The 14,867-nt window shown below is 42.6% G+C and overlaps 1 pseudogene; it reads left to right on the forward strand.

The window, feature by feature from the left end:
* The first annotated feature begins 328 nt into the window (after positions 1-328).
* LOC105294968 lies at positions 329-2,046 on the forward strand (annotated as a pseudogene).
* The last annotated feature ends 12,821 nt before the right edge of the window (positions 2,047-14,867 follow it).

Consider the following 14,867-nt stretch of genomic DNA (forward strand, 5'->3'; position numbering starts at 1 on the left):
AAGAGGAAACTCCCTACTTAACTAGAAGTCATTAACGCATTTCCTGTTTGCCCCGAGAATACTTGCCCAGTGGCGCTTGTGGCTGCAGTGTTTACTCTGAGATAACTCATGGATTACAGTCCTAAATTTATTCCAAAGTTTGCCACAAAATGTCGCTTTTTTTAATAATAATAATAGCATCATAATAATGCTATTATTTCTATAATAATAGCATTGCTCTAGTATATAGATAGTCTTTGGAAACAAATGACATCATTCTATTTATAGCATTCTGTTTTTAATAGCGGTACTTCCATTTACAAAATATAGTCATTCTCTATCACTGAAAATGTCAAATCCTAGAAAAATGGCGTTCCTATGCATGATGTTAACGTCGTTCTCGAACAGTTGTTAGCCAAAGATTCATTTGATGAATCCAATTTTTCCAATATAGACGATTCTTATGATTTTTCGGATAATGTTTCAGAAGACAATATGGTCAGGCCTCCCTCCAAATCAGAATTTGATGGAAATAGCCCTATATCAGCTGACTCAGGTCACGCTCTGAAATGGTCTACTTGTGTTACGATTCCACGGCAAAGGTATGACTTTACCGGCACACCTAGCAGAAGAGTTGATGTCAGTCATATACCACTGACCCACTGCGGTATTTTGAGGAATTACTGAGGAATTAGTTTCAAAAATTACCAGAGAAATGAATGACCAAGCTGCCTTGTTGGTGCCCAAGCTGCCTTTTTGACTTCCAAGCTACCTGATCCAAAAGGATTTTCGTGAGTGGATAAATGGAAAGATACTGACAATGACGAACTGAAAGTCTTTTTTGCAGTAATGTTACTGCAAGGTATTGTGCAGAAACCTGAGCTGGAGATGTTTTGGTTGACAAGGACTCTTGGATACACCTTATCTCAGTCAAGTTACGACTGGTGAAAGATTTTTACTTTTACTTGGGTGCCTGTACTTTGTCAACAATTCTTCCATATCCACTGATGAATCAAGGCCCAGGTTTTATTGTAGAAGATCAAACCTGTGTTCGACTTTCTTGTAAATAAGTTTTCAACTGTATATACTCCAAACAAAAACATTGCAGTCGATGAGTCACTGATGCTGTTCAAGGGGCAGTTAGCTATGAAGCAGTACATCCTGATGAAACAAGCACCATTTGGTCTCAAGCTATATGTACGTTGTGAAAGTCAATCTGTTTACTTGTGGAATGTACTGGTTCACACAGGGCCAATTATGAATTTGAAAGATTCAGCTGATGGTCTGAAATTGTCACGCATTATTCTTACCTTGGTCAATGATCTTCTTGGCCAAGGATATTGTGTATTCCTTAATAACTTTTATACATCTCCCACACTTTCAGAGAATTACATCAAAACAGGACTGATGCAGTTGGGACAGCTTGTCTGAACAGAAAATAGATGCCAAATGAGCTGAAAAAATGGATTGCTAAGGGAACGACTATAGCCAGATTCTGTGGTGACCTCATGGCACTGAAATGTTCTGACAAGGAGGGGACAATGTTGTCAACACTTTGAAGTAGACAACACTTTGAAGTATACAACAAAAATGGAAAGAAACCTTAGAAGCCATGTGTATTATAATGAGAATATAGGAGCAGTGGACTGAGCTGATCAGATGCTCACTTCTTATCCAACTGAGTGCAAAAGGTACAAGTTTTGGTATAAGAAATTCTTTTGCTGACTTCTAAACATTATAGTACTGAACTCCTACACCTTGTTCAAGATAGACAATCCTGAGCACATGATCAGCCATGTAAACTTCAGACTGACGTTGATTGAAAGTATGCTGGAAAAGCATCACAAGCCAGGGCAGCAATGTCTTCGAGGTTGTCCGTGCTCTGATGATGTCACACCTCTTTGCATACCACCAGCATCAGGGAAACAGAATCCAACTGGTTGCTGCAAAGTTTACTGCTAACACAACAACAAGGATGGCAAGAAAGCCTGGAAAGAAATGTGATATCTTTGTGCGGAATGTGATATTCCACTTTGTGTTGTTCTGTACTTTGAAATTTACCACATGAAAAAAATTATTAAATACTGATCATCATATACATTTCTGTTACATTAGGATTAGAGACAAGTTCTGTTTAGAAATAATTCCAAGAACAATTTTTATATTTTATTTTCATATTGAAAACCAGTCAGATTTGCTTCAGCCTCAAAAAGCATGTTTATGTAAAATTAAATTAATGCTGGCAGCGAGCTGCACTTTTTTTCTGAATGAGAAATGGGTTCAATATTTTATTTAGTTTTATTGGATTGACAATATATGTGTATCATAAAAATCTTAAAGGTTCAAAATACTAGACATTGAAAGATAAAGTCTCCTTTCTCTCACAATATATAGTATCCCTCCTTGGAGGCAACTACTGTTACTAATTTCACATATATCCTTCAAAAAATCTATACACTTATAAACATATAACCAAGCAAATACATTGAGTCTCCCTCATCTATCCCACAGAAATGGCACTGCTCTCATTTTCTACTTTTTTTAAAAACTTAATGATATATCTTAGAGATCCTTCTCTGTATATATAGATCTGCCTTATTATTTTAGTGGCTGCCTGCTATTGAAGTTGTTATTATTTTATAATTCTTTTGAAATTATACCCATCATTTATTTAATTACTCTCTATCAATGGACATTTAAGTTACTTTCAATCTTCTTCTTTTATAAACATTAATGAATACTTTTACATATGGAATTTTGTACTGTGATTATCTGTAGGAAAAATACCAGGATTAAGCCAGAGAATATACACAATTAAAGTTTTGATGACACTGTCAATTTGTCTTCTATAAAGGTTATACTAAGTTTCCAGGCTGTACTAATAGTTTCCTGTTTTCCCAAACCATGCCCACACAGTTTCTACATAATTGTTCTTATCTTGACCAATCTGCTAGGTGAAAAATGGTATATCCTTGCATTTTGCTTTGTGTTTATCTTAATATAAGTGAGTTAAACATCTTTTCACATATTTAAGAGAAGGACTGGTCTTAATCAGGGTGAACTCTGTATAAGGAAGGAGTAGAATGTTGATGTATTATCAGCCAAGTTAAGACCAGAAGGGAGTACATTTTTATGGAGAAAAGAGAACCTGAGAAAGTCCTGAACTGTCCCCATAAACAAGGCCCTCAACATCACCCCTCTGCCCACTATGTTGAGCTCCCACCTAGGCAAATGTCATAGGAACCTTCCCTATCAAACAGAGGAAACACTACACATCGCCTGGGACCAAAATGTACCAAAGTGAGGGCATCATTTCCAAAACACCTTATTCCTTTAATCCTCAACCCTGCTTTGATCTGATCCTCCTTCTCAATCTTTTCCCCTGCACTTTTTAGATCAACTCTGTCCAATAGAAATATAATGTGAGCTACATATGTAATTTAAAATTTTCTAGGAGCTACATTGAAAAAAGTAGAAGCAACTATAAGTATTTTTAATAATGTTTATATATCTTAATATATTCAAAATATTTCAACAAGCAATCAATATTAAAAGTTATTAATATTTTACATTCTTCTTTTTGGACTGAGTCTTTGTAATCCATGTGTATTTACACTCACAGCACATCACAAGCCATATTTCAAGAGCTCAATAGTGGCATGTGGCTAGACCAGCATTGCCCAACAGAACTTTCTGCAATGATGGAAATGTTAGGTCCTTGTTCCCATAAATACCATCTCCCTCCTATATATTCAGTCTTTCCCCAGAGGACATTTTGCCTCTTCCTTCAGGAAGAAGAAATCCAGGCCCTCTTCTAAGGTCATTGCACCACTCTTAGGTATTTCTACTGGAGGCCACTTATTCTTCTACATACCAGAACTTCCATGTGTGGAAATATGTCTGTAGGATGAATTTCCAAACAGGAAATTGCACAGTCAAGTGGTATTTACAGTTCTAATTTTGATAGATATTGTCAAATTGCCTTCTACAGATGCTGCACCACTACATACTTCCATCAGTGCATATCAGTGTTTTCAACTACTACACAATATTCTGAAATGCGGAAGTTCTGCACCATAGTGTATAGGCCCCTCCTGAAGCAGGACATTAGGTTGTTTTCAATTGTATTACAAATAGTGCTGCAATAAACATTCTTGTATGTGCTTCCTTGTGTCTGTATTTCTCTAGAATAATTAAAGAAAACAAAGAGCAAAGGAAACAGCTGGGCAAAAGCTCCAAGGTGGAACAGAGCTGGAAATGGTGAGAAATGGGGAGAGAGCTAAAGCACAAGAAGAAGGCCGCAGACGTCAGGGCAGATGTAAGCAGAATCCCTTATAGGGCCATGGAGGCCATAGGTAAGGTTTTGATTTGATTAAGATCAAGTTTATCTGACCTGCGTTTTAAAAGATCACTGTCTGCCTCATGGAAAATGGCTTTGGGAAAAGACTGGAAGCAGGAGACCATGCAACGATGAATTTAAGTAAGGGCACCAGAGGCCTGGCTGAAGTGAAAGGAAAAAATCCTCAGCAGGTTTCATCAAATGGAAAATAAATGGAACAGGGAGTGCTCTACTCTCAGCAGAAGAATCTGTGGAGGGCAATGAGGGGTACATAGATCCACAAGACAGACACAGCCCGCAAGGCATTTATTCTCTAATGAGAGATACAAAGATTAAGCAAATAATTTCAGGTATAGACAACGGTTTCTCTCTCTCTCTCTCTCTCTCTCTCTCTCTCTCTCTCTCTCTCTCTCTCTCTCTCACACACACACACACACGCACGCACACACACACACAGAGTGTCATAGAGAATAGAGCACAGGCTTTGACATCAGATCACTCTACTTTCAAAACCCTGTTCTTCTGCTTACTCGCTGTGTTACATCGGTCAAATCAATCTCTCTCTCTGTGTGTGTGTGTCTCTCTCTCTTTCTCTGTCTCATCTGTAAGGGTTGGGTAGAAGATTAAATGAGATCATTTTTGCAAAGCCCCTAACACTGGTAAAAAGGAGATACTTAATTGTACTTGGTGAATGAATGGGGGAAATAAAAACATTCCCTTTCTCTGCCATCTGTTTTCTTCTGCCTCTACAGGCCTTTCCAGGCAATCGTTCTAAATTCCTGCCACCCCTTCCAACTACAGAAAGTGGTTACCTGTGGAGTCAACCCAGATCATTAACTCTTTGCATGTGGTTTTGCCAGAATCATGAGTTGCCAAGTAATGAAAATTAATAATAATTCTTATTCTCTGTTGGGTTTATTCTTTTTCCAATGTTATTCTTCTTAAAAATTAATAAAATATTTTCACCATTCTCCCCCTTTTACTATTAGGGAATTTTACTAGAAACAATAGATAGAGGATTTAATTTATTTGATTAATAGATACCAAATTATTACGATTTAGTTTTTTATTTTAGACAACAGCTTCATGGGGACACTAATAAATGTGATTACTTTTGCTAAAATATTCCTTAATCCTTTGGTTTAGTGCACTGATAATGGAAAGTGCTATTCCATTGACTTTTAATGAGTGTACGCCACTGACTAGTGGAAAACTCAAAGAAAATTTTACAAAAGTATACAAGTTAAGAATACTAAGGTAGTTTTAAAATCTCTTTATGCTCTAGCACAAAGGTGTTCTTCAGTATAATTTCCTTTTCCTATAAGTTTTCTCTATAGATCTTTCTGAAATTTAAGATGGAAATCTGAGGAATAGTGTTCTTAAATTCTGAAACAATAGTTATTCCTAGCTATTGAGATTTTAAAAGACTTTCTTTGAGTTGGAGGCCTTAATTTAGATCATTTGTTTTGGCAGTTATGAGATTTTGCTTTCTTTATGAGTAAATAATTCAAAATTGATAAAAGTAGTAGGATGATAATAGATAATAGATAACTGTTGATTCAGGTCATATCCACAGTTGCAAAGTGAAATAATGTTATTTACAAAATCACTGGAGCTTTCCACTCACAGACAATAGATTGCCTATGTGTTAAATCAAATGTTAACTCTACCATGTACCCTGTCATATCTTCTTCTGCCCTCACACAAATATATATATAAATCAATACATGCATATGTAGGGTAGTTTTCTCCCTATTTCTTGTTCAACAACATGAAATTAAAGGCTTCTGGTTTAAGAAAGTGGACCAAACATACATATTTGCCTTCTATTGCTCCAGAGACCATCATTATATAGATTTTTTTAAAGGAGTAGGGGGTGGATATAATTAAAACAACAAAGAGAACAGGCGAGGAAGTCACCAACATACAAGACATTTCTAGAAGAACCCTGGCAAGGACATTTATGAAGATATCATATTTAAATGGCTTAGTACATTGTAAGTGCTCAATAAATTTAGCTATTATGTCATGACTCAGGAACTTGCTTTTGTTATTTCAGGCCTTTATTCCTCTGTGGAAATGCATTATACTCAAAAACTTGTTCATCCATTTCCTTATTTAAGAAAACTTCAGATTATTTTCTGGTTTTGTTTCTGTTTGTTTGTTTGTTTGTTTGTTTGTTTGTTTGTTTGTTTGTTTGTTTTGAGGAACTAGACTACAAAAAGATGGTGCAACAAATTTCTTTATATACCTATTCTTTAATTATTGGCACTTTTATTTCTATAGGTTAGATTTTCAAAAGTAGGATTGCTGGGTCAAAAGGTATGTGCAAGCTTAAGTTTCATTGATGAGCCAACTGATTTTATTTTTTCAAGAATTGACAAACTCTGGTCAACAATGCTGAGGACTGCCTGCTTTTCCATCCTCCAGCCAGAGCTGGTTGTATCATCTAATAAGTTGATAAATTTACAAATTGATTTCAGTCTGGTGGATTAAAAAAACAGCTCACTACTATTGTAATTTGCATTTCCCTGGCCTAGTATAGTTGAGCATCTTTTTTTACATTTAGCAGGTACATGAAGTTCTTCATTTGTGAAATGATTATTTATATCTTTGCTCATTTTACTTCTTCTATTTTCTTACCAGATTGTAGGAGTTCTTCATATTTCAAAGATATTTTCTTGTCTGTCCTATACTGACTTTGCTACCACCGTTTCCTAGGCAGATTCTAATTTTTATGTTATCAAACTCCAGATTTTTCTTTTATAGCTGCTGGGTTTCCTGTCCTGCCATAGGCTAAATCTTTCTCAAACTGAGACTATGCAAATATTCTCCTATATTTCCTTCTGTTATTTTTATTTTTTATGTTTTAAATTTAGCTCTTTAATCCATCTGGCATTTTTTTTATAATGTAAAAAATTAATACTAAGAATAATAATAACAGCTAGCATTTACTGAGAAATTTCTGTATGCCAGGTGCTATGTAAGAAATTAGAGATAAAAAAATTAAGGATTAGAAAATTTAAGGAACTGCCCAAGTTTACACAGCTAAGACACCAACTGAGATCTGAACAAAAGCAATCTCACTTGGGACCTTATCCTTCTAAATATCCAGATGAACAGCTAATTATGGCAACCCCATTTAATAAACGTCCTTTCCCACTGTCAGCACTGAGCTGATCAAGAAGGAAAGGTTTCAGTGGTAAGACACTGAGTTGAAAGAATGCACGAGGAGCCAACATGAGAGTGGAACAGCAGGCACCAATTTTATTGCAAGGAGAGCACACTTCTGCACTAAGGGATCACATGGGCTTTATATATGCCAAAGAACAATAGCATTCTGCCACACATGAATGATAAACAATAAGCTGAATCACACTTACATAAGTTAGGTGCAGGCGCCCTACTACATTGATATAACATTTTAAATCCGGAGTCCTATCCCTAGCCGCAAGCCTGGATCACAGCCAGACCTGGGCTCCACACTCTACCCCTACGGGGTTGCGGTGTGGGATTTGGCCTGGAGGGCACTTCACCACCTTGGGCCCATAATCCACAACAACAATATAAAGAACAACAAAATACTACCAGGCTACAGGCTACAAGGGCTAGGATGGCTACTGTCCACCTCCAGGAAGACCCCAAGGAATTCCAAGTTGTCAGGGGGTCTTCTCCCAGGGCACAGATGGCTTGGACTTCAGCGTCCATTTCCTGGAGGGCTGCCTGTGCCTGCTCGGCATGATCAGGAATGTAGACACAGCGTTCTATATGGAGTAGGGCACAGGTGCCACCCTGGGCAGCAGTTAGGAGGTCAAGGGCCATGCGGTTCGGCAGAACTACTTTCCACATTTGTGTGGTTTTATCCATTAAAAGGGTTATAGCCTGATGCGTAGTGTTCAATGCATATGCAGTGTGCTAGACTAAAGCTTCTACCTGCAATTCTACATCTAAGGATCCCACCCCTGGAATGAATAATGCCAGGGAGTAGAACGACCATGCTGCCCATTTCTGCCACTGCCAGTGGAGATATACGAGGCAATTGGGGCAAGGTAGATAATATGTGTCCAGCTAAATATGGATGTCCCCGGGTACAATGGCCAGTCCAATCAGAGGGGAAAGTAGGGCCAGCTGTAGTGCCCATGGACCCAGAGATGCCCTGTAGGTAGCCAGTCATAGGCTCTGTACCGACATAACATTGCCCATTCCACCAGACCTTGGAAATATTAGCAAGGGTGGTGTTAGCACACAGCTCGGGGGGTAGCCACTCCATGATATAGTTGGACACAGATCTTACTTGCTCTATGCAGTGAGGGGCCTGCTCCCGCAATTCCACATGTTCTCCCGCCAGCCATCCCCACCCATTGGAAATGGCATAGCCTATGAGGGGCGGGGAGTAGCAATGGTCCTGGTGGAGCAGCGCTTCCACAGCTTGCCGTCTCTGGTTCCATTTGAGTGTGGTGTTCCAGGTGCATAGCCATGTCCATTTCTCAGCTGTAGCCAGAGTAATGTGGCACGGCAGTCCCTTGGCCGCTTCCACTGGTAGTTCAGTACACACCCAGTAGTGAGAAGCTTTGTGGACAGCAGCAAACACATGAGCCCAGGACATGACACTGTTCCCTGTTGTCAGCCTGGGTGATAGGATAGAGCAGACAAAGGATCATTAGGGGCAAGTCCCTTCCTTCTGGAAGGACACAGGCCACCAGCCCATCTTGAGATAGAAAGGTGGCTGGGAAAGGAGCTGCCCCTGGCCTGTGGTACCAGTTTCTCCAAGGGTAGCAGGTCAGGGAGTCTCCACTGGTGCTACAGTATAGAGAGGAATGGGCCAGAGGCTAAAAACAAAACTCCCTGTTAACAGTGAACCCTCTGCTGTGATCGGGAGTGACACTCACAAGGGTGTGGGCCAAATGCAAATCCAGGGCTCTACTAGCAACTCGTTGCATAAGTCCTGTCCCCAGGGCTCCACAAGGGCCACGTATGGTTCTTGTGTTACCTATATAGTCTAGGGCCATGACCAGGTGGCCTGTTTACCTGCTTCCAAAGGTTCTGGGGCCACAAGAGCAAAGCTCCCTGGTAGGTCTGGGGCAAGAACTGTTTAGCAGCGGTGCCCAGGAACACTTTGATAGCCCATGGCAAGCCTGCTACAACCCTCTCAAGAGGAGACAACCCCATTCGCCGGGGCTGCTCATTCAGAAGGTGTATAGCCTGTGGGAGGTTAGTGCACCAATGATGCCAGCGCCCACCCCCCACCATCCTCCCTGCCCCCGCCCCGCCCCGGCCCAAGGCATGCAGTTTGTCCTTCAGCAAGCCATTGAACTGCTCTACCATTCCAGCTGCCTGTGGGTGATAAGGAACATGTAATTACCACTGCACATTGTTGGTACGGGCCCAGGCCTGCACCTCTTGTCTAGTAAAATGAGTGCCTCTGTCACTGGAGATTAATAAGGGCCAGCCATAGGCGGCCATGAGGTGCTCTAAAGCGGTCACAGTATGGTATTGATCAGCAGCTGCCACCAGCCATGCAAACCTTAGACCGGTACCTGTGTCCACACCTATGAACACATAGCGGCGTTCCCGGTCTGCGGACAAAGGCCATATGTAGTCCACTTGCCATTTCTGGAGTGGCTTAGCCCTGTAGGGCACCACCCCCGGAGTACGCTTTACCTACCGTCTCTCTGGGTGCTGCTCAGCACACCAGGGGCATTGTGATATGGCAACTTGTGCTTGTGCCCGGGTCAATGATAACCCCCATCGCTTCGCTACCTGTTCCATGGTACGGGGCCCTACATGCTGCAATGTTTGGTGGAGCCAGGGGCCAATGTCCACTGGAACCGGTGGTACACGGGTGGAGCGGACTGATGCCCATGCATCGGCTGCGTCATTTCTCAGGGCCTGCAATGGCCGATGACTGGGGGAGACATGGTATATGATGGCCCCCTGCTGCAGACTCCGCTTCCAGAGGTCTTCCCACAATCCCGGGACCCACAGGGGGCGGTGCGCTATCATCCACTCCCGAACAGGCCATCAGGGCAGCCACAGAGTTAGACCTCTAAACACAGCCCAGCTGTCAGTGCAGATGTGCACTGGGCCAGTTTCATTCATAAGGACCAACCAAGCAGCGCAAAGCTCAGCCCATTGGCTGGATTGCCCAGCACCAGTCTCATACCAGGTTTCTGTGGATGGCTGTAATGCCATGGCAGCCCACATTGGGGGCTGCCCGTGGCATGAGCCAACTGTGTACCAGGCATCCTCAGGGATGGGAGTCTGACCCTCTACACAGGGACTTGGTATGTCTCCCATCTCAGTAGGCTTCACCAGGAGTTCTACTTGAAATTGTGCTGGTCCCAATAGGGAGTGCAGTTGTCCGAACAGGGGTCTCACAGAGAACTGCACCTGCTGCTCCGAGTATGCCCACCACTTAGTCAATGTAGGGGTCTCTGCAATTCCCTTACAGGGAGTCTTCACCCAAGACCATTGCCACTCCTCTGCGGGGTACGTGGACTGCACGGTTACAAGATTAGGGCCAGTGATGGCCAGTGATGGTCACTGGCCCTAATCCTGTAACCGTGCAGTCCACGTACCCCGCAGAGGAGTGGCAATGCCAGTTGTTTCTCTATCAGAGAATACCACATTTCCGCACCTTTCCATAACTGGGACCAGAAACCTATTGGTACCTTCTGGGAACTATGCTTTTGCCACAAGTCCCATCCAAACCCTGCATCATCCATCTGCACCGTAAGCAGAAATGGGAGGGCTAGATCTACTATGCGTAGAGTTTGGGCTTGTGCTACAGCTTGCTTTCTAGCCTTAAAGGCCTCTTTTATCTCGGGGGTCCAATCCCATTGGGCACCCTGTTGCGCTAGACGGTGCAGGGGTTGCATCAAAGAGACTAAATGAGGAATGGACACTCTCCAAAACCCCAGCAGTCCCAAATAGATTTGGAGCTGCTTCACGGTTTCAGGTTGGAGATATGCCTGTATCTTATTAATAACCACCTTTGGCATTACTTTTATCTTACCCGACCAAACACCTCCCAAGAATCTGACAGAGAACCCAGGTCCCTGGATGTTGTCCTCATTGATTGCCCAATCCCAGTTGGCAAGAGCTTCTCGCAGGCTGGTTGCCACTGCTTCTAGTTCTGTAAGAGAATCAGAGGTTAGCATTATATCATCAATATAATTATGCAAGTGTACTGCAGGTGGTCATTTCCACGTGGCTAAATCTTGAGCCACGAGACCATGGCACAATGTAGGGCTGTGCAGATAGCCCTAGGGAAGGAAGAGGAATGTCCACTGTCACCTTTCCCAGGTGAAGGCAAACTGTTCTTGACTTTCTGGGGCTATGGCAATAAAGGTGTTTGCCAGTTCTACCACATAATAATATCATTCAAGTTCATGTGACAACTGGTCTGTGATGTCCAGGTGTTCGGTCCGGCAGCATGCAGGGGCAGCCTAACCTTATTCAGCTCCCAATAGTCACTGGTCATGCACCAGGAACCATCGGGCTTCTTCACTGGCCACATGGGGGAGTTGTACGGGCTATGAGTAGGACAAATGACACCGGCTTCTTCCAGCTTCAGAATGGTGCGTCCTATTTCCTCATGGCTGCCGGGTAGGCGATACTGTTTTCTGTTCACTGCCTGGGTAGCCTGGGGCAGCACCAACGAGGCATAGTGTGGATGTCCCTGGAGAATAGTTTTCACCACCTGAATACGAAGGCAAAACTCACCAGCAATGGTATTTACAGTCAAGTCTCGCAAAACATCAATCCCCAAAATGTACTCCTGTATGGGGGATATGTTCCCCATACTTGGTATGTCCAAGGAAGCAATCTGCCAATACCCAATGTCATAGGCACCTGCCACAAGCAAATGACTCGATCCCTATAGCCTTCTATGGTTGCAGTGGGCCTGGGAAACTTGTGCAGATTCTCATAAAGCAGGGTGCTATCAGCACCCGTGTCCATGAGGGCTAATACCCTCTGCACATTGCGGGGGGACCAATATATAGTCAGTTCCACACATGGCCTCAGGTCAACCGGCTCCCCCCGCCAACTGGGTATCCTGGATGAATCCCTAGTCAGGTTGATAATTGACCAGTCACATCTCACGGGTTGTGGCTTTCCCAGGAATAGGAGTGAATTGCTGGTCAGGGTGCAGCTGATTTCATAGTGCCAGCAGCGCTTCATTAGGTTGCTGCTTGATCTTTTCTGCAGCGACACCTGCCATGAGGATATCAAACCACATTTGCCAGTGGCTCACTTTCCCACCTGATTGGGCTGGACACTGCTCCACCTCCCCTTTTTGGCCATGCCTCCGTGGGTGCACTGGCGGGTTTGGGAGTGCAGGAGGTGGTACAGCACACACTTGGGTGGAACGCTCCTTGCATTTCACTTCCACATCCTCCAACCTAGCCATGGTGGACATTACCTTGTGGATTCTACTATCCACGTAAGGGTCCAGCAGTGCTGCCACAGTGCCAAAAGTACCGGCTGGGCCAGAGGTCAAGATCAAGTCCTTCAAAAGGGTTGTAAATACCTCCTCATCAGGGCTAGTGTACTGAGCGTGAAACATCATCTGTTACATGCCTATCTATTTCCAGAATTATCTGGACCAAATTAAGAACAGTCCATCTGCTCACTGTCTCTGGCAGCTCCCCAGGGTCAGCCCACACTGTCTTTGCAGTGGACATGAGCCGGTTAATGAGGGAGTAATTGCCTGCACCCCACGCCACATTCTAGAGGCGCTGCCTGAGGGATGGTATCACTGTTAAGGAGGCCAGCTGAGCTATCTCTTCTGGAGATAATTCGGTCCCTTCGGCTCCGTCATCCATAGCTGCAGCAGCCACACTGGAAACATCTCCTCGGCTCTGCCGTACCTGTTTCGTCAGGTCTCTGAGTTCTGTGGTGTACTGGATCAAGGAGGTATGCTTTTTTTTTTTTGGCCTTGGAGGCACCACCAGCTTGCCAACCTCCCGGGACCAATGGCTGTTCCACTTCAACCTGCTGCTGTATCACCAACCATGGCTGCTGCGGTATCACCAGCGAGCTCCCAGACCAGGACGATGGCAGCGACCCATCAGGGCCCTGCAGCATGTGTTCTGCTGCTGCCAGCCTCTTTTCCAGCACTTCTTCCTGATGTTGCAGTTGTTGCACCCACTGAGCCTGGTCCTGAACCTCCAGACTGGCCTGCTGCAGCACCGCCAGGAACATCCAGGACCCCCAACCTGCTGCCTCCCAGTGAGCAATCTGGACATTCGGTTCTAGCATCTCCAGGGCTTTCCGGACATCCTCTGGACGTGGCTTCACTCCATCTCAAGCCTCCAGATGTATCCATGTAGCCAGATACGTGGGCACAGGATACCACTGGGAGGTGGGGGCCACCCGGGGACCATCTGGACCACTAGAGGCTGTACTCACCTTATCCTGCCCGCTACGCCACGTGTCAACACCAAGATGATCAAGAAGGGAAGGTTTCGGAAGTGAGATGCTGAGTTGAAAGAATGCATGAGGAGCCAACATAAGAATGGAACAGCAGGCACCAACTTTATTGCGAGGAGCGCGTGCATCTGTGCTAAGGGACTGCATGGGCTTTATATATGTCAGAGAACAATAGTGGCATTCTGCCACACATGTGTGATACAATAAGCTGAATCCTACTTGCATAAGTTAGGCGCAGGCGCCCTACTACATTAATGTAACATTCTAAATCCAGAGTTCTATCTCTATCCGCGAGCCTGGATCACAGCCAGACCTGGGACCCACACCCACTTAATTAAAATATAAATTTCATAATACAAATTCTCAAATATAGTCAGTCTATCTCTGTATTCTATTGTAGTTGTATTGCAACTATATTGTTTTGATTTTAGTAGTTTTATAGTAAGTTTTGTTCTCTTTCTCTGGTAAGGCAAGTGTTTCCTCACTATTCTCCAAATTTATTCAATAAACTTTTGAATATTTTTTATTCCATACAAATATTTAAATCATTGTCCATTTTCTAAGAAAATATATCTTCATGTTTTGATTTGTACTGTATTAAATGTGCCTATTAATTTGTTAAAAATTGACATTTGCATATTAAATCTCTCTATCCATGAATAGGGTATAATGCTCAATTTATTTAGGTTCTTTAATAAAATTTGAGAAGTTTTAAAAATATAATTCTTATACCTTTATTAGTGAATCTGTTCTGAATTTTTAAATAATTTTTGTCACTATTATGAATAGAATATTTTTTCTCATGTCTAACAGGCAATTGCTAATATAGAAGAAAGTTAAGGATCTGGGCATATGTATCCGGTATTCATCAATTGAGCTGAAATCTCTAATTGTTCTAATTGTTTTTTAAGGGAGTCTTTTGCATTTTATAGGTATACAGTCATACTGTATAAAAGTTCATCTTCGTTTTCAATGCTTATACCACTTGTTAAATTATAGAATAGTCTTATTACATTAGTTAAAAGTTTCAAAAATTATTGAATAGTGGTGAATGTAAATATTGCAGCTTTGTCACTGATTTTAATAGTAGTTGCTTTAATTTGTTACTCAATCA

The sequence above is a fragment of the Pteropus vampyrus genome, unplaced genomic scaffold (genome assembly GCF_000151845.1).
Source record: "Pteropus vampyrus isolate Shadow unplaced genomic scaffold, Pvam_2.0 Scaffold97, whole genome shotgun sequence".
In the NCBI taxonomy this organism is placed as follows: Eukaryota; Metazoa; Chordata; class Mammalia; order Chiroptera; family Pteropodidae; genus Pteropus; species Pteropus vampyrus.